General features: G+C 34.2%; 1 long non-coding RNA gene across 1 annotated transcript in view; it reads right to left on the bottom strand.

Annotated features, from left to right (window-relative positions):
• Positions 1-5,654: 5,654 nt before the first annotated feature.
• Positions 5,655-25,243, bottom strand: part of LOC147915742 (uncharacterized) — a 33,917-nt gene continuing 14,328 nt past the window's right edge. The window contains exon 3 of the long non-coding RNA XR_015553905.1: positions 5,655-5,967. This is a non-coding gene — a long non-coding RNA (uncharacterized LOC147915742). The remainder of the gene's footprint in view (positions 5,968-25,243) is intronic.

Below are 25,243 nucleotides of genomic sequence, written 5' to 3' on the forward strand. Positions count from 1 at the left end.
CAGAGATCAATGGAACAGAATTGAAAGCCCAGAAATAAAACCACACATCTATGGACAGTTAATCTTGGACAAAGGAGCCAAGAACACACATTGGAGAAAGGAAAGTCTCTTCAACAAATGGTGTTGGGAAAACTGGACAGCCACATGCAAAAAAATGAAAGTACACCATTATCTTGCACCATACACAAAAATTAGCTCAAAATGGATTAAAGACTTGAATGTAAAGTCTGAAACTATAAAACTCCTAGAAGAAAATATAGGCAGTATGCTATTTGACATTGATCTTAGCAGCATCTTTTCAAATACCATGTCTGATCAGGCAAGGGAAACAAAAGAAAAAGTTAACAAATGGGACTACATCAGACTAAAAATCTTCTGCAAAGCAAAAGAAACCATGAAAACAAAAAGAAAACCCACCAACTGGGAGAAAATATTTGCAAATCACTTATCTGACCAGGGATTGATCTCCAAAATATATAAAGAACTCATACAACTCAACAACAAAAAAACAAACAACCCAATCAAAAAATGGGCAAAGGATATGAACAGGCATTTTTCCAAAGAACATATAAATATGGCCAACAGACACATGAAATGATGTTCAACATCACTAATTATTAGAGAAATACAAATCAAAACAACAATGAGATATCACCTTACACCAGTCAGAATGGCTATAATTACCAAGACAAAAAACAACAAATGTTGGAGAAGATGTGGAGAAAAGGGAATCCTCATACACTGCCAGTGGGATGCAAACTGGTGCAGCCACTATGGAAAACAATATGGAGATTTCTCAAAAATTTAAAAATAGAAGTACCATACGATCCCACTATCCCATTACTGGGCATTTATCCAAAGAACTTGAAATGAATGATCCAAAGAGATTTATGTATCCCTATGTTCATTGCAGCATAATTCACAGTAGCCAAGATGTGGAAGCAATCCATGTGCTAATAAAATGATGATTGGATAAAAAAGATGTGCTATACACACACACACACACACACACACACACACACACACACACAATGGAATACTACTCAGCCATAAAAAAGGACAAAATTGTCCCATTTGCAACAGCATGGATGAATCTTGAGGGTATGATGTTTAGTGAAATAAGCCAGACATAGAAAGACAAATACTGCATGATTTCACTCAAATGCGGAATATAACAAATACATGGATAAAGAGAACAGATTAGTGGTTTCCAGAGGGGAAGGAGGGTGGAGGGTGGATGAAACAGGTAAAGGGACACATATGTACAGTGATAGACAATAATTAGACAACTTGGGGTGACCATGATGAAGTCTACTCAGAAATTGATAAACAATAATGTACACTCAAAATTACACAATTTCATAAACCATTATGATCTCAATAAAGTTACTAGGAAAAAAAGTACTTAATATACCCACTAAAAAAAAATCCTAATAAACTATTTTTAATCTCATTTATAATTCAAATAATACTAATTAGAACAAAATAATTGTCTCCTTGGCAATTTTGTCTCCTTTTTCAATTCTTCAACTTGAAAAAACTTTTGTAAATAGTAGTAAAATGTGATGAAATGATTTAAGGGAAATTCTAATGCTTTGCTAGTGTGAAATAACATTTATTTAACTCATTTGGAAGTCAATTTGGAGTGTATATCAAGACCCTTAATAGTGTTCATTGTTATAATTGAGCCATATGTATACTTCCATTGAAAAGAAAAATCATAAATTCACAGTAGACTTATATAAACTATTGTTTCTTCTAGAATTACCTATCCTAATAAATAGTAAAACCCCAGAAAAATTCAAACATAAAAGACTTTATGAATGCATAGGTATACTATACTAAGGATAGATTTAAGGATAGATAAATTTACTAAAATTATTTTTTCTAACAAACATTATAAAACTTCACAAAAATTAACATTTAATTAAAAACAGGATGCAAGCTATCATGTGAATACAAATTAGAGAACACTATCATTCTTAGCACTAATAGATATACACCAATTCATAAATGGTGAAAAAATATATAACAGAAAAATCATAAAGCCTAAATTAGTAATGATATACATATTATATAGATATGAACAGAAAATGATAGTATAAAACACTAGATAAATCCTATACTAAAATATTTAGAAACCTCAATGATATAAGTGATTTGAGTGCTCTATTTTAAAAATTGCATGACACCTATATGTCATGGCATATGAAGAACACAAGGAAATACATTTATAAGAAAAATCTCTATGAACGTAGATGAGCAAAATTCAAAATATTATAAAATCACATGTGAAAAATAACAACATAATAACACATGAGCAATAACATCAAGTATAAGACACCAGGATTAATCCAACAGAGATGACATATTTTACCCCAGAAATAAGGGCTGGGGAATCTAATAACATAATATCTTACATGTATTAGTTAAATGAACAAAACCAATTGGTCATTTGTAACAGATGAAAATGTTTCTAATAAAGTTTTATATTTTCTCCTGATTTGAAAAAGGGTAAGTTTTAAAAGAAAATTAATAGTTAAAATATATATCTTTAACATGATAAAGATTATTTAAAAATCAAACTCGAGGACAGTATTTCTGTTGAACACCTAGATGTAATCAGCATTAGGTATAATGATTATATTAATATACCTATTCTTAATGATATTATTTCACAATTTTATAGAAGTTCTAGATAGTGCAATAAGTTAAGAAATACACTTGTGAGTTATAAAATAATGGAAAGGAAGAGATAATTTTATCATTTTTGGTAATGGGATGATTTTCTAGTAGAGAAACCAAATATATTGCAGCTAGTAAGAAAGTTCAGTAAAGTGGTTGGTTACAAAATAAATATACAAAATCAATAGTATTTCTGTGTGGTGATAATAATGAGCTAGAATTTATAGGGAAAAGAGAAGTATAAAACAACAAAATTATTATATATCTAAGAATTAAGAAAACAATATTGCTGAGGTACTTTAGAAAACAATACTCATAATTAAGGTTGATGAGAAACATTAAATAACATTTTTCCATGAAATAACTCAAATTTAGTAAGATGTTAATTATTTTATTAACTCCAAATAATTATAAAAATTAATATAACCAAAAATGTCCATGAATTTAATTTAAACTAATTACTTATTATGTAACAAGTATCTCTAAATAAATTTTTAAAAATGAGCATAATGATATGGGCATATCGCACTAACAATTGAAATTAGTCTAAGTCCTCACTAAAAAATAAGTTTTGTCTTGAGTGTGATGTTATGGATGGTTGTTTTTTAATTATTCATTTTACATCTGTGTGATACAGTATTTTTCTTCAGTTAATGCATGTTCCCTGGAAAATTATAGAATATAGTATAAATAAAAATAATCTAAAATATATACACCCAGAAGAGGAATTGCTGGATCATATAGTGGTTCTAATTTTAATTTTTTTGAGGAACCTCCACACTGGTTTCCATAGTGGCTGCACCAATTTACATTCCCAGCAACAGTACACAAGGGTTCCCTTTTCTCCACATCCTTGCCAACACTTGTCTTTTGTGTTTGTTTTGATAATAGCAATCCTAACAAGTGTGAAGTGATATCCCAGTTTAGTTTTGATTGACATTTCCCTGAAGATTAGTGATGTTGAGCACTTTTCATGTCTATTCAGTTCCTTTGTCCATTTTTTTTCAAACATAATTTGGCAAAAACGATGTGAGCAAGTCACATAAATAAACCACTGGTTAAAATCCATAGGAAATTATTCATGTCACTCAAATAGAAAAATCATTTTGAAGATGCAATAAGATATGGTTTTCAATATTCAAATTAGAAAACCTTAAAATATGCAAATCTACTTAATTGGAGATGGCCACATGAGAAACTTTAGTGTATCATAATTATAGTTTGAGATATTCTACTTTTAGGAATCTCTACTAATGTTCTAAATAAAAATATTTTATTAATTTTGATATCATTGAAAAAAATACCTCTATGTTTCCATTATGTGAACTCAAAATAATCATATGTATTGTAAAAAATGGTATGACCTCAATCTTATTGAAAAGCATGAGAAATATATAAACAGGAAGGACATATAACCACAATGTTAATAGAATTTGGTTTTTGGTAGACTATCACTTTTCTTCCTCTTTCCAAATTTTTTTTTGATTTTACATTGATTATACTCATGTATATTTTTTGTAGTAAAAAATAATCTTTCAAATATACTACTGGTTACATTTGAACTGGACTTGATTATGAAAAGGTTAAAAAAATCACAAAAAAATAAAGGAAAATACCTTTGTTCAATCATCACAGGGCCATTATTTTGCTTTGAATGACTAAATCACAGCTTTTCAATATTTGGTCAATTCGGTTATAGATTTTAAATCATATTAAAATGTATACATAATCATTCATAATGGATATATTTGTCCATATAAAATGAAAATTTATTTCATTTACCAAAGAGGATACAAAACTACACTTGGGAAATACTAGCACATAAGCCAGCAGGATGGAAGAACTCCCCTATGGTCGAGGTCTTTCAGACTCCTCACCTATTTGGAGGAGTAAATACTCCCTTGCTTAGATAACCAAAGAAGAGGAGATGAGAATACTTTAAAATCAATGAAAATTAGCTGAAAAAGATCCCTAATTTTCTGGTATTTTACTGCACTTTTTGAATCTATGCATTTAATTACATATAAGCCAAGACATGTAGTAACTATAGTTAGCTCAAATTGGTGATTTAAATGTACCTATAAAATATTGTCTCATTTCACGAAGTGAAGTGTAAAACATTAATGAAAATGTGAAATTTATTTATTTAATTAATTTATTTATTCTTCTTTAAAATTTATATATATTCTATATAATAAGAAATAATAAAACTATATTGAACCTGTATGCATTAAGGATACCTTGAGTTAGTGGTATGTGATATTTCATCATTATCTGTTTATCTATTCAATGAACATTCAGTTACCAGCCATTTAGGCTCTATTGCAGTCTTTAATAATAATTGGTTTATACATTAGCATAATTTGGAGAATTAACTATTAGAATATTAGAATATAGTTTATTATTTAAATTTTTAAAAATTTATTTATTGAATTTCCACTATACTTTAGAAGATTTGCCAGGGTATAAGTATAAAAAGTCCTTGTTGTAAAGGCATGTACAATTTAATAACCATACTTGTTTTAATAAATCACTGTTGAATCAAAATATCTATTTGAATTCACTTTATTAATCATGATCAACTGTAATATATTTTGTTTAATCTGAAGCATATACTGTATATATTAACCAAAACTTAAATCTATATATTTTTATCTATGTATTATTTATCTATCATCTATCTTTCTATATTTTATTATTGTGTCTTAAAAACGAAGTTATCAATTTTAGTTTTAGTCCAACAATAACATAGGATAACTCACTAAAGTATTTCTTGTGCACAAACTGTCAATTTTTTATGAATATAAATTAAGAATAAAATATCTCCAGTAAGTGCCCTCTATAAAGAAGATCATATATAGCTAGCCACATCTTCTGTTTTGTTAATAAAATTCACAGCACATGCTTTAAAAGCACAGCATCTCCTTCCAAGCATGTTAGATATATGCTTCAGGAGTATATTTGCATGTTATAGATCCATTATTTATGAATACATAGTAAAAAACATCTAAAAATATCAGCATATATGAGGCTTTTCATAAACATCAGTATCTTGATCTGGTTAAATGTTTATTTTCTGAAGGGCAAATGGCATACATAATGCTTGACATCAAAACCTTTTCCCATCTTAACCATGCGTAGGAGTAGGAGGTTGACAATGCTGTACTTTTTTGTTTCCTGAGGAGAGATAAAACTGTCTTGAGAGTACATAAAATATGTTGAATTCTTTTGGTAGGTCTGAGTTTTGTTTAGGAACAGATTTTTGCAGCCAACTTTAAAAACCTGTAAATGAAATGGAAATTAAAAACTTCAGAACTGCTACAGCCAAATTATAGAAGATATTGAATTCAAACCATAACTTTTATGAAAAGTATAAGTTAAAACTATTTTAATGCTGTCTGAATATCAAAATCTATCCAACGTTTTGCTGTTGCTTCTTTTTCAAGTCTAAGACTCTTACCCTGACTTTGATTTTCTTATCCAGTTCTCACCATCTTCCTCTGTACTTCCTTATTTAGTTTCCACCTTTCTCCTACCATTTGCCGCTTACAAAATTCACCTCTTTTCATCCTTTACTCCTTTCAGTCTTCTTCCATCTCCTTTTTCAATCATTTACATTAAATAAAAGTCTCTAAATAAATATTTTTTCTGTCTTCAGTGGTGTTTTCCAGGAGACAGCAGTTTTACATACTTTCCTAATCATTGTGGACCATGGCATCTAACCTGGTTCTGTCAGACTATGGAGAAATCAAGGGTCCCAGTGTCAATTCTGCATAGCCGTTTCTCTCCACTGTCTCTCTGCTAAGTAAGGAATCAAAGTGAGTGTCTGGACTGTCACTTTGCTCTGGAACAATCTGAATCTGGTGAATGGAAAGTGAGATTTCACCTCACCTACTGTAGAACCCGTACAAAGGATTTCACAAACCCCTCCCCAGAGCATACTTCAGCATTCTGTGCTATTTTTCATTCTGTGGATGATCTAAAATTTAATATAGGATGAACAAAAGGAGCAGAGAAGATTTTTAGGGCAGAGAAAGTACTCTGTATGATACAACAATAAAGCATACATGTCATCGTACATTTGTCCATATCCATGGAATGTACAACATTAAGAGCGAACTGTAATGTAAACTATGGACTTTGGGTAATAATAATGCGTCAATGTAGGTTCATCAGTTGTGACAAATGTACCACTATGTTAGGGGATGTTGATAGTGGAGGAGACTGTGCATGAGGTGGGCAGTGGGTATATGGGAAATCTCTGTACTTGGTGCTAAATTTTGCCTGAAGCTAAAACTACTCTGAAAAATAAAGTCTATTAAAAAGATAAAGAAAAATGTGAAATATTATATCTATATAACATTTAAATATCCAATGTAGCACTGTTTGTAGTGACAAACAACTAATGATCATCAATAGGGATTAAAGAAATTATGATATATGCTTAAAAATGGAATACTGTGTAGCCCTGAAACGATAAAACAAACCTTCAGGAAATGGTAAGAAAAAATTTCAAGATTTCTTATTATGTGGAGATAACATGGTACAGAGCAGCCTTCACTTGTATAATAAAGAAATGTGTGTACATATGAATTATACACACACATTTGCACACCTACATGTACACACACAAATGATTTCTAGGATGATAATGAGAAATGCTTATACTGGTTGACTCTGTTGGGGATGAGGGACTCGGGGATCAGCTGAAGGAGAAAGACTGACCCGTTACTCCATATTCTTTATTCTGCTTGTTTGTTTCTCATTTGTCTGTTTCATCATGCATATGTGCTCCTTATTAATTTTTAGAAAACAAGGTATACAGCATTTGATTAAAAAATTAATATAAGCACATTTAGAATATGGGGAGGATACAATGCCTGTACCTTAAAAAACATGCTGGTATAAAGTAGTCTGAATTTAATTATGATAGGATAATATAAGAATAAGAGGACAAGAGCATCATGTCAGAAATATATTAGACCCCTATTTAATGTGTTGAAATAAAGTAAATTTGAATATCTGAGACTTCTTTCAAAGTCTGCTTTCCCATAGCATTTTTTAAAGGAAAGAATAACTGCTTGATTTCGTTTTCTATTGCTGCTGGAACAAAATACCACAAATTTAGCAGCTTCAAGCAACACTCATGTATTATCTCACAGTTTCTGTGAGTCACAAGCCTGGGCAGAGCGTGGCTTAGCCGGCTCCTCTATTCCAGATTTCACAAGACCAAAATCAAGATGTTCGCCAGGCTGTGTTCTTTTCTGGAGGCTCTGGAGATGAATCTCCTTCCAAGCTCATTCAGGTTGATGGCTCGATTCAGTTTGTTGTAATCGTAGGACTGAGGGCTTCGTTTCCTCTCAGGCTGTCAGCCAGGGTCTGCCTTTGCTCCTGGAGAATGCTTGTGTTCCTTCTCATGCTTTCCATGTGGGCTCCCTCAAGGAAGGATTTGAATCTCTCAGACTTCTCCTTCGGCCACCTCTCTCTGATGAACGTTCCACCTTCTTCTTTTGCTTCTAAGGACCCATGTGATTACATTTAGTTTCCCTGGATAACCCAGAATAATCTCCCTATCTTCAAGTCAGCTGATTCGTTGCCTTAATTATATCTGCAAAGGCCTGTCACAGATTTATCTAGATTAGTGTTTGACTGAATAACCAGGGGGAGAGAGTCTCGAGGGGATATCTTTATAATTGCTCCTTCCACATTATTCTTATCATCCACATAAGTCAAAACTTCAGATACAATAGATCTAATGATAATAACTATAACTTCCTCATAGGCTCAGACTAAACTAATCTGTTTATTCCTTTACTAAATAATTACTGAGCACCTCTCCTGTGATGGGCACTATGACGGGGCATTAGTGATACAGCAATCATAATATGGATATATTTCCATTTTTTTGTTTACAGTCTACATTTACTAAGCAGATGAAGACAAAACAAATAACCACATTTTAGGAAGGAAAAGAACGGGGAAGGATCTAACGGGGACCCATAATCATTTTGACTAAATTCAGTTTCTAATGGCCGCATTTACTTAATTCAGTCAATGGATGTACTGCCCTCTCTAAAACTCTTCAAAGTTCCAATTCTCTTCCAGATACTGTGCCGCCTCTCTCTCCCATCTCATCCTTGTTGATCATCAGTCCCTATTCACACAATACTTTCAGCATGCTGAACTCCTTGTAGCTCTCTGCATAGTGTAGTCTTACCTCAGATCTCCGCCTACCCGGAGGTATCTTGAACCCGTGTCTAATCATTACCTTAAATAATCACTCTTTGAACCCTTCAGACTCCATCGTTCTTCCATTTCTTGTGTCCCACAGCTGCCTGCAGAGAGCTATGATATAGCACACAGAATTTTATAAATACTCGCTGTCTTTCTCCGCCAAAATATGGAGTGAATCAAAGGTAGGGACTAGATCTTATGTTACTCTGAATCGCTAGTCCAGAATACTGAGCCTTGCCTAATAAAAGTGATCATTGAATTCTGAATTTAAAAGAAAAAAAGAAGGAAGCAATGAGGAAGAAGGAAAGAAAGAAAAATGAAAAGGAGAAAGGAGGGAAGGAAAGGAGAAAAGAACGAAAAGAAATAGGATGTTCCTCGGATTCTATACATCATGTCTCCAATACGTGCTTACTTCCTACACAGCGCCTCTCTCAGATTTACTTGCAAAATATCACACCTATAGTTTGAAGATCATCACATTTGATGGAATTTTGCTGGTGAATATTACTGATGAAAATTATTTACTTTAATATCATTAAAATATTTTTAACACTGCTCTGCTACTATGAATGTCCATTTCAGAGGTATTGTAGCCATCTATTATTTAATGCTTGTTATGTGATTCCAGAACTTATTAAAAAACTACTGATGGAAATTTCATTCCATTCTATTTTGTTTCCTCTCAACTTAAATCAATGGAATCGGTGTGAGACTCATGAAGTGTGTCATTTTCCCCTCACATTGATAGCTCTCTGTAGTTTTCTTTATCTTACAGATTGCTTTGACTGTTGATGAAATTGTTCTTAATATCCTTGTGTTAGCTCTGGTCATTTCTACCTAAGCAGAAATACTGCATTTCCAAAAAGGTGTTACAGTATCATTGCCATCATTGAAAGTGTCCTTATTTCTAGCAATTTAAATAGCTACAAAATGTAGCATTTTTAAAATTTCATTTTTTGACTTCATGTGGTCATATACTGGAACAGTTGCAAGCCCAGTGGAATAAACAACTCAGAGGCAGAGGACACGTCTTTGACCTCTAGGGAACTATTTCCATATGATTCTGCTATTAGTTGTGACAGTTTCTTGGACACCCTGCTTTACGGCCGCTGAATCATAATCACCTCAGAACATCCTGCATTTGCCTGCAAATAGTGCTCTGTTGCACTTCCCTTCATTCTATTTCCATTTTTTTTGATATTAAAAAAATTCAAAGGCACATTTTGAAAATGAGATTGTCTACATCCATCATGTCTGCTTTTATGAAGCAAAATGTGCAGACCGTTTTATGCCCCATTGGCAGGGTAGGTGGTAGCATTTCACATACATCACGGTGACACTATTTAAATCAGCCATCAGACACATCTGTGATAGGCCCGAGCATCTCCTCTTCTCCATTTGGAGTAGAGTAAATGACATTTGTATGTAGAAGGAAGTTCCTTTATACTTGAGTAAATTAAAACTAATAAAAGTCTAGAGGGTGAAAAAGAGAAATATTCTATAGACAATAAAAAGAAAATGATTTTAATTTAAGACAGGTATTCACTTGGCTTACTTTGTGTAGAACAATCAGTACTCTGACTCTCCATTTATTTTATTTTTTCACATTTAGTACTTCTTCATTCAAATTCATTTTCTTCATTCAGAGGCAGTTAATTATCATGCATGTTCCTTGGTTCTACATTTATCTTTGGAAAAACTTTCCATTATCTATTGGAAAAAGCACTTAAAATGTTCTTTTAAAAATTCCTCCAATGTTGATGTTGTGATGATTTCAAGCCAATGAATATAACAAGAAATGACTCAAATCTGACTCACTAAAAAATATCCCCAACATCAATTCTCTATTTCTTCACATTTATATTTGGTGGAGAAAAGTAACCTTGGCTTGAGTATTTTTAGTTCTGACATCTTCATTCTCTCTTTCTTACTGCAGTTCACAGCACCCATTTCATCTCACTTCAAAACAAACCCAACTATCTATATTTCAGAAGAAATTATACAGGCTCCCATGGGGTGCTAATTTAAACAGAAAATTAGAATAACATTTCATCTAGGATAGAAGAATGGATGCAGAGACCTGTCACTGGGAACTCTACAAGTTTAGAACCGGATAGTGACAACTCTGTGCCCCTCCAGGTAGCTAAGTGTGGACTGGTTCTACGGAGAAGAAATAGAGCCTAATCGATTGTTAAGAGAGAAGTAGAACACCCAGATGGGAATGAGGGTTATGAACATTCCAAGCTGTTACCATGCTTACAATGCTAGCCACTAACTGAATTCCCAAGGCCAGTGCTATTGTAGGAACATGCAATAAATCTTAGGACCTTGCCTAAATCTGCAAGCAGTTGAGGTGTAACTAAGAAGATAAGACTAAAAAGGAAGGCCTCCCTGATTCCATACCTGGGCCCTGCTAATGCCAAACGCTAACGGGAGTGAAAGTCTACCCCTGTTGGTATTTCTGTGTTGTCAGAAAGACCTAGGGTGCAGAGAGAATAACATGGAACAGGTGACAAGGATTCTGACAGCAGAGGACATAGTGCAGCTGACAAAACCGTGTGTGACACCATGTGATAAACAGGCACTTTGAGAACTTGGGGTGCCAGGGGCCTTCTGGCGGTTTATGCAACTGTGGGGCACTGAGTGAGGATTGCTTAACATTGCTTATTTCCTTGTACATTTCTAAAGATATATATTTTCTCTAGTGTGTCTGGCACATTTCCAAATTGAGTACTATACAAAAGAAAGATTATTTATTTATTATTCATTTATTTTTTTTGATGAGGAAGATTCACCCTGAGCTAACATCTGTGCCAATCTTCCACTATTTTATATGTGGGATGCCACCACAGTATGGCTTGATGAGCAGTGTGTAGGTCCGTGCCTGGGATCTGAACCCATGAACCCCACGCCGCTGAAGCAAACTTAACCACTATGCCACTGGGCAGACCCCCAGAAGGAATATTTTTGAGGGGATAAAGGTGAATTGGATCTTAAGCCAATGAAAATATATATGGCAATATTATATAGTGAAATATTAAATTGCTTTTGTCTTCATTGAAATTCTCTTTTACTCATTAATTAGAAAGCCAGCTTTGTGATACTTTGCCTCAAGTAATATTTTCAGAATGGCAAAATGAAGCAACAAAAGGTTTCTGGTACGTCGTGCAATTTGTAAAAGGCTAAATCATAGAAGAGGAAATTCTTATCTTGGGGCCCACAGATGAGAACTTAGGGGTTCTGTGAACATGAATGTAAAAAATCTCATCATTTATTCTCAATTAGCCCTAACTACAATTTAGCATATTTTTCAATTAAGAATGTAAAAACAAATCCCAACAGTACTAACGATACCTGGAACTCTGTTACCACAAGAAATTACAGATATTTTATATCACATCACACTTGATACAGATACCTCAGAATAACCTTGATGATTATTACTAGTTCAAATCACTCTGGTTGTAAGACCCACCTCTATATCCATCACATTTGTTAATGTTAATGAATGTACTCAGATATTATCATATCACAAACTTGTTTAAAATATTTTGATAATGGTCTTCTTTTTGTTTTTTTTTTTAATGCATTTGTGACGTTACTCTGAGGATGGGTCCATAGGCATCATCAGAATGTTAGACTGGTGTATGGCACACAAAAGGCTAGGCACCTTGATTTGTAAGGTGATCTGAAGTGTTAATGTTCTTTAGAGAGCTCTTGAACTGGGAAGACAGATGACAGTGAATCCCATAAACACCAGAAGCCTAGGCAGCGTGTCTAGGCAGAGTCTTGGGAGATGCCAAGTTCCCAAAGGGAACTGGCTAATTTAACACCCAAGAAAAATGTGTTCTAGGCACTGAATGTCTCAGACTCAGAATAGAGTCTTATGTCCCTGAAATGACCCCAAGTCAGTTGAGGGCTGCCTGGTCTGAGAGGATATATAAGGCAGAAGAATGGCTATGTCAGGTAAGACTGGAGAGCAAGGAATACGATCAGTGGGTTTTCCCAGTCGCTTCACAACTTCATTAAGACCAAAACCTCACCATACTGATACCCTGTTTCTTTGGCCTCGTGCTCTTGTTCAACATTTAATCTCAAATAGAATGACTGAGTAGAGAAAATTCCAGGCTGCATTTTTGGCTCATTTGCAGCAAGTGTATAGTAATAATATTCTCACGGATGGCAATGTCTAAAAGTGTCACAGAATCTTTATAAACTTGGTGCCTTGGGAACACAGGGTAAGACATAAGTTGATTTAAACAAAAATTTATAAAAAATTGTTGATCATGTCTGTATTTGGATCAGAGATATGAAATTATTACACATGATATTTCTAAAAAGAAATCTTGTCCTTTTGTACCATAAGCATCTTACTTTCAATCCTTATAAATGTAGTCATTTATTCAAAGTCTGTTAATTCAACAAAAATGAACTTTATCAAAACATGGAGGTTTATGTATAAACGGGAAACTTTTGGTCTTACTCAGTTTTTGGGGGGTGTGTATGTGTGTGTTTGTGTGTGTGCACCTGTGAGTGTGCATGTATGCACTTTTGTTAAGTGAGTAGTTTATGTCTTATGGGATCCATGTTGGCCAAATTTAAGTGCTAGCTGTTGGTCTTGTGAAAGATTAATAAATTCTCTGGCTTTTTCTTTCTTTACTGCGCAGGAAAGGAATGTTTCTCTTTTCCCATCTGTGGTCATTCTCTACTGTGCCATAAATAAAGTCAACAGGATCTTTGGTTTACCTCCCTCGGGTGCTCTGAATCACTCTCCTAAAGCTGTTATTACGTTGAAGGACATGGATACTAGTACATTTACTCAGAATTTGCTTTGAGCTTTTCCAGTGAACAGATATGAATAAGCCCTTAGTTTTCCAATCATTTGTTTTCCTTCCACAGTAAAAGTTAGAAATAAGAATAGAAATAAAAGTACGAAATATATTCTGATTTTTAGCTTATTTTCTTTTCCGAGTTAGACTTTCCCTTGATTTTAAAAAATCTTGGGTACTGGAAAATTCCTCCAATGTCAGTAAAAATTGCTAAGTACCAACACAATTAGGAAGGGAGTGGAAATTTTTGTTAATTAATTGTGAACTCTGCCAAGCGCAATATTCATTGTTGCGTGTTGCAAGATACATTAACAGTGCATAATTTTAATGAAGTATGACAAATCATTTTTTTCAGAAAGTGTGTATGCTTTAAAAAGTAAATAAATTCTTGGGGCAAATTTTCCTCATTAGTGAAAGGTTACCCACACAAACACTTTGTGCACAAAGACCCAACAGTGATGAGAGCATTGTCCTTACTTGCCATCCTACCCTTTGTATATTTCTCAGTTTGCTTCACTTTTTTATCTAATGAGCCGTGAATTTTCTGATTGCATAATTAGCCAATAAAACTTGTAAAAACATTTTAGTAACATTTTTGGAATGTGCTGCCATATTTTGCCTGTGATTACCAGACATACCTGCCAAATATGAAGATCTACCTAACATCTAATAGTCAAGGAAATTCAGAGTGTGTCACATTTCTTGAAACTGGAAACATTTGGTAGCAGTAGTGGGGATAGGAAGAGAAAATAATTTCATTTTATATAATCTCATGAGTCTATTTCAGGAATACAGACTTCCTTATATCTCAATTTACGTGTTACAAAAGAAAAAGAGAGTTAGTGTTGGTGGTTGGTAAATTTCGATGTAGTTCCAATAGAAAAAAAAATGTTGGTTCTAGCACAGAAATTTATTAGACGTTGACAAATAAATAACTCTGAAAATTCAAAGGAAATTAAGCAGAAGAATATTTAAATCATAAGTCTTCTGACATCTACAGTAAGAATTATGAAATTTACCTGTCACATTAGAAAGTCTGGAGTTAAATCAATCAGAGCTCGTTAATCTGTCAAGAATCTTCTTGTTGACCTTAGTAATCTGTTTCATGTCACCCTTTTCTTTATAAGAATGTCAACAAATTTGACACATAAATTTTTTCAGTCTATTCTTTCTTCCAAAATGTTCTTATTCTTGATATGTTTCTGAGTTTGCTTGTTTTTTTCCCCAAAGGCAAAACACACGGTGTTTCATACTCACAGACAATAAACATAGCATTCAATTTGGAAGCAGGTTTATGAATTACCTGATTACACTCATTAATTGAAAAGGTATCATGAATATAAGAGAAACTCGATTTTATTTACTATACACTTGTGCTTAATGAGTAGAGTGTTATCTACTCAATCCTTCTATTTGAGATTAAAAGTTGAACAAGTACATGAGGCCAAAGAAACAGGGTGCCAAACAAGCAAGGCCTAGAAAGAAAAACCAGTGAAGCCCAGCAGGGCCCGGCCATATGCTTCTTGTCAAAAACTCAAATGTTTTCCATGAAGTCACAGAGCACGGTCCACATGGTGAAGGCTTTACCTCGAGGTTATCACAATCACTCCAAAAGAAAGACTAACAGAAAAACAAACAGAAAGACAGCAAAAGCAGCTGCTCCACGCATTGTGGAATCGGTCTTGTATGCTTGTGAGGAAATGCTTGATGTCTGAGCACAGTGCATAGACCCCTGCTGGCCCCAGCAGGGGCGGATGTGGCAGCAGATGGATAGAGGTTCCATAAAGCTGGTGCGCAGAGAGCAGTGAGTATGACAGGGCTAGAACCTCAGATGGGGAGACAGTGACAGGGATTCCAAGGGGCCCTTGAGTTTTCCAGAGAGCATATTATTTTATGACATGCTCTGGCACACATATATGGGAGGCTGAGCACTGGCCTGTGATGAAACGTAAGTATATTTTCCAGCACCTCAAAATCTATTAGGTAATTGATTAATGCATATACAAAAAATTCAAGAAAGATAGCTCTTAAAATCTTGAGAGTAAAGACCACATGGCAGTTTACAAGTTAAATATTTTGTAGTAAGTGATGTAATGAGAGTGTAATGAAAACTATATTTTTACGTATTTGAAACTATTCTTTCAGCTAATTTTTTAGGTTAAGTGCAGTTACTTTTCAATTCCCAAACAAGAATAATAGATTGTAAACCACGATTTCATTCACAAGAGCCAGACACAATCCACTGAGGACACATTCTAATGATGCTTGTGATTTTGAGTTTTCTGAGATAATTTGAAAGGATTCCACCTAGTCCAGATCTCTGGAACGCCCACAACATAAACCCAAATTGCCGGTGTCTTCCAAGTATTTAGGACTATAAGTGGTAAAATTCACATGCTTTGCATGTATCCCAGTACAAGTCTGCATTCCTGAGGGCAAGAATTAGGGGCAGGAGGAGATAAGGAATGCTATGCTTTAAAGTTTGGGAAAAAAATCAACACAACATAAGAGTTGTAACTTCTTAGTCAAATGTCTTGATTGAGATGTGCAACAATGACCTGAAGATAAACATACATTTTTCTAACTACACCAAAATATTTCAACTTAAAATCGCATTTTACATAGTTTAATTATGGATAAAGAGGATTTGGTTAGTTCAGAAGAGCTTCTCTGGTATCAGAACTGCAGGAGTTGGTAATGAGATTATCTGATCATAGTACCAGGTACCTTTAGTACCCAGTGAGGTGTCTGTCATTCAAGATACATTGTGAAGTTAATACGATTAATAATGCTTTGGGAAATTAAAGAGATCCATAAATGCTATTCATCTCAGAGTTTTTATGGCAAGATTCTCCATTTGCTCTCTTTCTGAAAACCAATTACACATATGTTGGAGACCCTCTAGTTATGATTTATTTTTACTAACTTTCAAATATTCTGTCTCTTTTTATCTATAAAAGTTTGATAAATTTTCCACAGTCCTGTCTTACTGTTAGTCTCTCTATAGTTTCATCCACTCTACAATTTTAGAGAAATTATTCACCTTATATAAAAATCATGCCCATATTTTTATTCTTGAAATTTCAGATTTGTTCTTTTTTGCATTTTCACATATTTATTTCATGAACTCTTAAATATATTTTTTTCTTTATCTCTTTGGGTGATTTTAAGTTGATGGCTGTATATTCTATTCTAATAGGATTTTCTTTGCCGGATCTTTTAACTAATGTTCACAGCTCTGGAATATCTCATGAGATTCCTAATATTTATTCATAATCCATGGAATTTTCTCCCAGCACATCTATGGAATAGAATTGAGGTTGCATTTGTCATGACTCCATACAATAGATTAAGAAACAGGTCTTTAGCAGCTCGTTTCATGGTTTATGTAAGGTAGAATATTGCAGACTATTGAAAGTACAGACTCAAGATTCATTTCAGGGAAACCTTTGCCCTGGGCGCAACCAACGGCTAGCTGGGTATTCCTGGTCCACAGAACAAAGGTAGAAATGAGTTAACATGAACATATCTAAACGCAAGAGAGACTTGTAGATGCGGTCTCTACGTGGGTGACTGTGTACACAGGAAGAAAGGAAGGTTGGACTTTGAGTAAACAATTAGCAACTGTCATAATTTGTAAATAAACATTTAAGATGTACACTCTAGAATTTGTTTATATCATGTGGGTTTGTTTTGAAAACTCCCTTTTTTTAAGGGCTGTATATACAGTTCTCTTCAGATTTTAAGTTTTCTTATGTAATTTTGGAAATTAATTAACTAATTAGTAGTTTAAGTGATTAATAAAGTTGTTTAATATTATGATTTAAGGATACAACATCGTAAGCGAAGCAGGTTTTTATGTGATAAATATCTTGTTCTTCACTTTCATGTAATTTCAACTATAGAAGCAATAAGAGACCTATTGAACTCACAGTAAATGTGACATTTACATTAGAAACACTGACAACATTGTTTTTTTTCCCAATAGACACCTAAGATCTTCAAATGTCTTGTTTCAGTTTCATGTGCCAATTGTGATGACTGAGCTCATTCACTGGCTTCTTAACGATTTAAAACTTCTATTCCACAAATATTTTAAATGCAATGTATTGAATCTTATATAGTTTGTGAGTTGGTTGTAAAACAAATAGTTAAAGTTGCCATTTAGTTAGTTTAGAACTAACTTCGTAGGTAAACTCTGAACTGGATCCTGCCTCAGCCATTTATTAGCTGTGTGATTTTGAACAAGTTGCTTCACTTTTATGTGCCTCAGTTTCCTCATCTGAAAAATGAGTGTGCGTAGAATACTTGCAAAGCGAAAAATTCAGTTCTGTCTACCTCCTATAAGTCTCCTTTACTAGTCACACAGAATACTTCATATCTGACACTCTGGTCACCAAATGAATGGGAGTTTTTCCCCACAACAAGCAATTCTCTGACACCAGCTGGGTGTCCTACAATTGTAACTCAATTCTGATGCTATCTACCCAAAGATAGCATCAGATCCCACAGATCACACAAGACTGTCCCCACCCCATCTTCAGACACCAATCACAAGTCCAGGATGTCACCTGTGCTTCTGACCAATGGGCTACAAATCTGAGGTTCCCACAACCCTCTCCTTGGGTTCAATTAATTTGCTAGAGTGGTTGACAAAACTCAGGAAAACTGTTTACTTACTATTGACCAATTTATTATAAAAGGATATGATAAAGGATACAGATGAACAATCAGGTGGAAAAAATGTGTAAGACAAGGAATGTGGGAATGGGCACGGAACTTCCATACCCTCCCTGGGAGCACCAATCTCCCCACACCTCCACCTGTTCACCAATCTAGCTCTCTGAATTCCATACTATTGGGACTTTATGGAGGCTTCCTCATATAGGTGTGATGGATCATTAACACTATTTCAGCCCTTCTCCCTTCTAAGGAGAATGGGTGGTGGAGCTGAAAACATTGAGGTTCTAATCATGACTTGGTCTTTCCAGTGACCAACCCTCATCCAGGAGCCCATCCAGAGTTGCCTCATTGAAACACAAAACACTCCTATCACCCAGGAAATTGCAAGAGCTGGAGGTCAAAGACTAAGTATTAGAACAAAAAATACTCCTAGTGGTCTTATCACTTAGGAAATGACAAGGGTTTTAGGAGCTCTGTGCCAGGAACTGGGGGCAGAGACCTATAGATATTTTCTGTTATATCACAATACCTAACTCATATGATTTTGCTTTTATCATTTTTATTATTCTAGATTTAGAATATAATAAATAACTCTTTGTTAATAGATAGTGCTATATTGCCCCAAGCACTAAATTCTAAAATTAAAGCTTTGCTTACTGTTTTCAACCAAATAGTGCAAGGAAATAATTTTTTTTTCCTTAAATCTATCAGCTGTGTTACTAAGTCTATTCTAAATAAATGTGCTGCCTTGTGATTTTGATATATTTATTTTTTCCTCAGTTTGTGTATTTGTTCTTTGAAGGCAGGGACTATATCTAAAACATATGGAAAAACATATAATTATTGACATATTTTGAGTTGCTAAACCAATAATGGCATATTGTACACACCATTCTACAGCATGCATCTTTCACTAAATGATATATCTTGAGTATCTCTTTATATTGGTACATAAAGATATGACAATATTTTTTTCTCCAACATTTTATTTTGAAAATATTAACACCTACAAAGGGTTCAAAGAATAGAACAAAGATCAGCAGCATAACTTCAACTTGTGTTCAGCAATTGTTAACTTTTGCTCTATTTGCTGTACTTCTTCTTATAGGAGTATGTGTGTATGCGTGTTTGCTGAACAATTTGAATGAAAGTTGCAGACATTATGACATTTTACTCCCAATTACTTAAGCATGTGTATTATGAAATATCAAGAACACGGATATTCTTCTATTTAACCTTACACCATCATCACTACAAAGATACAGAAATATTTTATGCTATAGACATCATATTCAAATTTCCTTTTCTATCATAGTCAAGTATGTTTGTTTATTTTTTCTTTTACAATACATGATTCTCTCAAGTTTCCTCCAATGCATTAGATATCAGAGCTCTTTAGATTCATTTAATATAGAACAAACTCATTGTTTTATTTGAGGGCAAGGGGATTATTACTAATGATATCATGAAGAGTTCAGGTCACATGTCTAGATTGTGTTCTACTGACTAGATTCAAGTATAGGTAAAGATACTAAAAATATATCTTATTTTCCATTGTATCACTTCAAAGGGCAAGATATAATGAAGAGACATCAGTATGAAATAAAGAATGGTGAACAAGATGCCTATGATATTGGTTTTTAATGGAATTATCAGATTTATTTCCTAATTAAACATATATATATTTCAACTCTATCCACTGAAAGAAATTAAAAGGCACTAAATTCCAATTGCCAAGAGTGTATCAATGGCCAGAATTTGGCTTTTAAACACCACTCCCTATGAAATGGCCATATATCTGGGGCAGGTTAAGTTTGAGATGAGCCTGGACACCTTATTGCTTCATAAAGCAAAGAAATGCTCACAAACAGGAACAATCCAGAAGGACATAAGAACTGACATATATCCTCACATTTGGTACAATTTTGAAATCAAAAGCCATAATGATGGTAATGAATATTGACAATTAAGTTAAAAAGTAGCTCGTGACACCATAGAGCTACTTAAAATAACGTTATGGGATAGAATTTAAAAAACTCTTTTTGACAGAGGGAAGCCAAGTTATACGTGTAGAAGAAATTATAAAAGAAGTCACAGCCAAGTTGCACCCACCAATGTAATATTCTTGACTCAGTCAAGAATCATCAATTGATGCTAAAACCACTGGATAAAGAGTTGCTTGGGAACTTGACAGTCATAGGTTCTCAAAGAATCATATCACAAATTATTTATTAATTACAAAGGGAAAATACATCACTAAAGTTGAGAGATCAGATAAACATCTCTTTAAGCACATCATAAAACCTAGTATCACTAATAGTGAAATAATGCTGGATATATTGTCTTAATCAACTTAAAATTATATCACATCACAGGAAGGTAACATTATTCTATTCTCAATTCTATTCTCTATTCAGCTTTTTCTAAAACAAGGAGTATGCTATATTTAAATATCTTATTATATGGTACAATAAAAATAAATAAGAAGAGTAAATGTAATTTCTTAGTTGGCAACGTATTCTGGGTGTATAATGCACAGAAGAAACTAAAAAGAGTTTCTCTGAGGATGCATAGAATTTAATAAAGAAATGAAAATATTAATTTTCATGGAGATGATTTTAGCATAGTCTCATCATGATTTATTTTTTAAATATATTTTTAAATATTTGATTTAGGCATCAATAAATTAGCAGTTTAATATAAAAAACAATTTTAAAGTAAACATTTTTCAAAAGGTCCTAATAAATGCATTTTGAGGCTGTTGAGATAGTGAGTTAGATTTACCATGGTTGTCAGATGAACTTTGTTAATATTTGGATCCATCCCTGCCATTCTATGTTCTCCTCTGTACCCCAGGGAAGTACAATCTGGAAACTACATTTCCCAGGCTTCATTGCCAGCAGGATTTTTCTTGATGTCCTCCAATAAAAGCTACTCATATATTACTCATATCTCATATATGTTATATCTGGAAGGTAGAGGATAAGGAGAAACCATTATTTTTTGGCAGTGATTTCAAGCCATTTTTGAGCACCATGTAAGTACCACTTTAGTACTTCTGGGCATGTGAGAAACTTGGAGATGGCTTCCCTTATTATCAGAGATTCCCTGAAAGCAGCTTCCATCATATTTGCCTCCTAGCCTTCAATCTTCTGTGTAAGCCTATAGCTCCCTGAGTTAAACCTCCTCCTAATTTAAATAGCTTAAGAGCCTTCTGTTTTCTGACCAACTGGTACAGTATTAGATTGGGAATTAGTTCAAAGATGGTTAGGTTTAAAGAATGTAATGATCACACTGCTAATAGAAAATACAACACTGGAAGTCTATCGTATGCAATGGCAAAATAGTTATTTAAATCATCTCCTGTAATTGCCAGGTCCAAAGTTCCTATAGAAGGCAACGCTATGAGATATCAAGTTGTTCTTGCACTAGAACCTCTTGGTGAGAATCATGGCTACCAAGGAAAAGCAAGATTAGAGGATTAGTGAAAAAGAAGTCTGGAGAAGAGAAAGGCACAGCATGTGAGGATATCTGTGACCCACGTGAACGCTCACAAAGGGGCATCCACGGCAAAGGAAGGTTACAATAATCAGGTGGACAAGATGACCCATTCAGGGAATGTCAGTCAGCCTTTTCCATCAACCCTGTGCTTGGCCAATGGACACACGGACTAAATGATATTGGAATTTGGAGATGAATGTTATGCATGGGCTCAACAAACAGCTTTCTCTTTACCGTGTCTGGCCAGGCTACCTCCAGTGCTATATTCCCAACCTGTGAACAGAAGAGACTGATAATGTGCCTCTGCTGTGACACCATTCTATGGCAAACTAACCATCACTTGGTAATAGGTTGATTACATAGGAATCTTCTCATCACAGAGCAAGCACTTTTTTGGAATATGGATATGTATTTCCCCTCTATAGTGCTACAACATAATAGTAGGGTGGAGCATTTCTGGAGCTCAGAGGAGTTCCTGGGTTGCCTATCAATACTTCTGTGTTTGAAGATAAATGCTAATGAACGATCATAGCAACACAATATGAGAAAGATAACTTATGGCTCAGATCTTTCTGGAATGAAATTTTGTCATCACATGAGCTCAAGAACCATATGTAGCTGAGATGTTGACTGAAACCAAAGGAAATATGGTATAGATAGTGGAAGAACATTTCACTTAAACGCTGCAGGTTCTTGTCTGGTTGAAGAAACAAAAGCTATAGTGGCTATGAATATTTTTCTTTCTTTGTTATGTATATACTTTTATATGTTAAACATTTTTTTCTCTACTTTTTCCCCACAATGGTATATAAGGCACATTGGTGGTGGTGATACTGATTTAGGCCTTAAATTACAGGATATCAAAGGAAAATGTGAAGTAGTTAGAAGAGCAGACTATCACTCAGAGATGAATATATATGGATATTGAACTTTGAGTCTTCCATTTTGGGTGAGAAGTTGAGAAAGTCTTTATTTGGAAGAAGGATAGATGCATAATGTTAGGCAGAGTGGCATATTTATCTTGGAAGATAAATATGCACAGAGAGGAACACATGAACAATGAGTATCCAAAGGTATGGACTGTGCTGGATATTTTTTCTTTTTTGGTGAGGAAGATTTTCTCTGAGCTAACCTCTCTTGCCAATCTTCCTATTTTTTTGCTTGAGGAATATTAGCCCTGGGCTAACATATGTGCCAGTCTTCCTCCACTTTGTATGTGGGTTGCTGCCACAGCACGGCTAGACGAGTGGTGTAGGTGCGCACCTGGGATCCAAACCCGTGAACCGGTGCCCCCAAAGTGGGGCACGCTGGACTTAACCACTATGTCACGGGGACGGCCCCCTGTGCTGGATATTTCTTTTCTCCTTCTGAGTTCTGTCCTGCACCTCAGGAGCCAGAGTCTAGAAATTCAATTTCCTGGAATCCACTTGAAATCAGGGTTCTGGCTAGATTCCACCAATTGGAACCATATGCATGCAGACCTGGAGTTTTACTTGTAGCTTTTAAGTATTATGCTGAGAATCATCTTTCTTAATACTGTAGGTACCATACTGTAGACCATTGGAGGCAACTTCTGAAATCCTTCACTTCTAACCCTTCAATACTTAGGTAACCCTCCAGTTCTCTGTATAATCTATTCTATCAAAATACATATATCAAAATATATATTTAATTGAAAAACTATGTATTAAGCAGAAGCTTCTAGCTAGAGTATTTGAGTATTAAATTTGAGTAACCCCAAATGAAATGAGTTTTTTTGTTAGTTTCTTTTTGTTTAAAAAATTCTATTCACTTAAAAATATATCTTTTATTAAAGAAAATATTTGCTCTGTTTATCAGGGATGTTGATAGTAGCAATTACAAAAATGTATCAACAGTAAGATCTTCATGGTTTAAATTAGAAACCAAAGTCCATGGAAGTTGAGGGGCTTGTCCACGGTGGACTCTGCTAGTGTTGACTGATGTTAGAGCCCATTTTTCTTATTTTGAATCCAGGTCCCTTTCAAAGTTACTACTTACTTCACAAAAAATATAAATCAAATCCATTACTCTTAAATAAGTAAATACACACCAGAATTTCTCGGCACCACAACGCTGAGTAGAAAAAAAGTAGGAATGTGTCTTTCAAATGAGGTAAAAGGGAAGGACATTTAGCAACCTTTATATTGGAAGCATTGACAATGCAAAAGGTAATGTAAGATAATTTTTTTAAAGATTGTCATTCTGTAATTTCCATCCCAAATTCTGTGGAATCAAGGGTGAATTGTACATTTAGAAATTGGAACTGATATGGCAAGAAGGATCTTGAGCAAGAGGATGAGAGTGGAGCTAAAATACTAAAGCATTGTGCTCTAGTTGGCTGTTTCTCAGGCACCGAAGCTGGATCGGTGGTGCAGCCAGTTCATCACATCATTTTATTCATTTCATTTTCCCCACCCACTCGCTTTTGGCCAAAACAAATTCTTTTGTAAAATATTCTTTCATATTGACATAGCCTTGGGCACCAAAGGAATCAAGACTAACCACAATATGTACATATATTTAAGTAATTTAGTGCAAATTTTAAAATGATTTTTATTTCTAACACATATTGGTCCAAATGGAAGTTTCTCTATTATTTTTTTTTTGGAAAGATGCATTTCACTTTATGTCTTTTGCATAAGATAACCTACACTTTTGAAATTAACATAAACTGACTTTGCCCCATTAACTATTTTACACGTTTAAATTGATAAATTATTTAATATCTTAAAAATATTAATCAAATATTACATATCCTATGGAAAGTATCTTAAAATTTTGAAATTGAATTAATGTTGATCTTTTGTTAAATGTATTTAAATGTTTGGAAGTATCAGAGATAGTAAGTCCAAAAGGAACATCTTTGCAAGGAGCTGATGTTTACAGAAACTGAGTGGTCCCAGTTAACCTGGAGAGAAATATTTGGTTTATTACCAAACCAAGTAGTAGTAGTGATTAGAAGTTATTCCTTTATCATTCTTCAACTATTTTTATTAATGCCTAAATATTTCACTTAAGAAGTAGAAAATATTATTTGGACATTTTCACTGTTCCTGAATATCTTAGTTTGGATATCTTAAAAAACTATCTTGAGGCCAAATATATGTACTATTGCTTTATTGCATGGGTCAGGGGGCATGGTCCAATCTTAGAGTGAGGAGAAAAAAGATTAAGGCAGGAGAAGAGGGAAAACCAACACAAGGAAGTGTGTTAGCAAGCCTTAGCTTCACCAGAAAACACTCCTACTTGGCTGCCACAGGAGAAGAGTACTGGATTCATGTGGAACACTA

Source organism: Ceratotherium simum, chromosome 13, assembly GCF_057802395.1.
Source record: "Ceratotherium simum simum isolate JZ-2026a chromosome 13, ASM5780239v1, whole genome shotgun sequence".
In the NCBI taxonomy this organism is placed as follows: Eukaryota; Metazoa; Chordata; class Mammalia; order Perissodactyla; family Rhinocerotidae; genus Ceratotherium; species Ceratotherium simum.